Source organism: Orycteropus afer, unplaced genomic scaffold (assembly GCF_000298275.1).
Source record: "Orycteropus afer afer isolate SDZICR_OR568_19922 unplaced genomic scaffold, OryAfe1.0 scaffold00406, whole genome shotgun sequence".
NCBI lineage: Eukaryota > Metazoa > Chordata > Mammalia > Tubulidentata > Orycteropodidae > Orycteropus > Orycteropus afer.
In genome coordinates this window covers 2,100,081-2,102,643 of record NW_006921993.1, presented here as the reverse complement: position 1 = coordinate 2,102,643, position 2,563 = coordinate 2,100,081, and the positions used below count along the sequence as shown (strand labels likewise).

General features: G+C 36.0%; 1 pseudogene; it reads right to left on the bottom strand.

Annotated features, from left to right (window-relative positions):
* The window catches only part of LOC103208051, a 4,134-nt pseudogene extending 3,126 nt beyond the window's left edge, over window positions 1-1,008 (bottom strand).
* Window positions 1,009-2,563: the final 1,555 nt, after the last annotated feature.

The window sequence follows — 2,563 nt, the reverse complement described above, 5'->3', positions numbered from 1 at the left end:
AAAAAAAAAAAAAAAAAAAACATGAGAAATATCATCGGAATAAAGGTTTTTGTATACGTCCATAGCAAGATCTACTATTCTGATACCATTAAGAACATTCAATTTCCATTGTCATGATTATTTTTCATCATATATCTCCTTTGCAGAGAGAAACTCAGGAAGCTGAAAGACTAGATGAGCTGACCTAAAAATGAATGATGCAAGTAGATAAGTCATACTCTGCTATCTTGCCAAGGACAATAGAGTCTATTATTATTTGGAGATTTTGGAGAAGGGGACAATGACATAAAGTATCCAGGTGAATTGTACTGTTTTAAAACTTCTGGGCAGTCTTTGGTGATTTTCCCCCTTCTTAATATTAATTATATTCTCTCTTTATTCTAAATATCTTTCACAATAATGGAGTCTTGCTTATAATAAATATGTTCCTCTACTACTTTTTAAGGCTAAATATCAACCAAGGTGCAATCGGAGAGAAAGGAAATACTAGGAAACTCACTTAGTATAATTATTATGTAGGCAAAAGATATTTTTAGACCTTGGCAATTTTATATTTTAACAACATGTTAAGACACATTAGAGAGTTTAGCGTTAACTTTTAGGCTTGAAATAGTGTAAATTTGCCTGTTTTTTTTTTTTTTTTTTCCTTCCTCAGAGCAAATAATCCCCAAATCCTCAGAAACTTAAACTGGTGAGGGTATGGGCAAGACAGATTCATGATTGCAAATTCAAGGCTTTGAAATTTTATCTGCATTCACCATAACTACCAAACAAAGCCAAACTCACTACCATCAAATTGATTCTGACTCATAGTGACCCCTTTTGGGTTTCCGAGGTGGTAAATCTTTATGGAAATGGAGTGCCCATTCTCCCTTCCACAGAGTGACTGGTGGGTTTGAACCGCCAACCTTCTGGCTAGCAGTCAAATGCCTTAGGCATTAGTTCACCAGAGCTCTTTCATCATAACTACAGTACTGTTTTATTTATCTTAGACTTACTGGGCTCCATTACAGCCCACTAAAAGGAGCTCTGGTGGGGCAGTTGTTAACACATTGGGCTTTTAAACAAAAGGTCGATGGTTTGACCCCACCAGTGACTCCTTGAAGGAAAATGGAGCCACTCCAGGGTAGAAAAATTGGCTGTAAAAATTTACAGCCTTGGGAACCCAATAGGACAGTCCTACTCTGTGAGTTGGAATCGGCTGGACAGCAGTGGGTTTGAGTTTGTATAATACTCCATTTGTATATCTTCTTATTTGAAGGGGAAAAAAAATCATCCATTTAAATTTTCTTCAAGAGAGAGTCCTTTTAGCTTGTTTTCAGCTATATTATCTAGCTTTCTATGACATCATTAATGTAAGCATTTTCACAGGTTTTCTTTCTGTCTTTCCCCACATTGCCCTCTGCTTATCTGTCTTTATGGCTCATGTTAAGCTGTTTCATATTATTTTGCTATTTTTTTCCCTATGGATATTTTTATTTCCTTCATTTCTTCCTTCCTCCCTCTCTTCTTTCCTACCTTGCTCTCTGCCTGTCTCTTTCTTTCTGACCTTTAAAGCTATCTCTCAAGTCCTACTTTCCTTTTGATGAATGCAGTTGGATTTTTGCACAAACATACATATTTTGCTTCTAAACTTAATTATAGCTACATTTATATTATCAGTAATCCATATTGAATAAGTCCATGATAGATATTTACTCTGTATTACAGCAAGGTGTTAGTAATTTTCATAAATCAGCTATGGCTATTTATTCATGCCCTCAAATAGAAAGACATTGTTGGTCTACTTATCCTTTCTTCTATCCTCTTCAGTCACTTTAGTCATTATTTACTCATTTGCCTAACAAACATTTACTGGCCACTCATAATACTAGTTGCTAAATAAATGGTAAAATGATACATGCTATGCAGGTAGTTCAGAATTACTAATGTTTAAGTTTAGACACTGAACTGTGCACATAGGTTGTATCTCTAAGACCCAAGCAATCGTGATATTTCTGGGATGAGGACTATATTTATGGATCATACATATAATACACTTACACAGTGTTGGCAGTTGAAAGCCATTATTATTACTTAAACAGTAAACAACAAGGGCAGATTACTTATAGAAAGCAAACAGTAAATAGTAAGAACAGATATGAGGTGAACTAGTTCCTTCCACCCCTATAAATATCCATCTTAGCATTGTAGAGTAGGAACACATTTATATCTGAAAGTGGACTCACTCACCCTTTCCTAATTATCCATGTTTATTTCTGTGTCACAAATTGGGTATGTTATGGAATGGGCTTTCAGCAGGTGTCTCTCTTTCTTTTAGCAGGTGTAGCAGCAGGTCAGATTAGATGTAGCATGACTGTATTCACCTCTCTTTATGTCTCTGTCTGTCTCTGTGGCTTTTCTTTACCAGGTCTGGCCTCCTATACTTTCTGGCCCATCTCTCAAATAGTAGCTTTGGGACATCTGTGGGCCAATATCAGGGGTGACAGGCATTGCAATATCTGTGGAGGCAACATTTTTACTGACAAATCCTGTATAGTATATTTTCAAGCTTCTGTTCCAT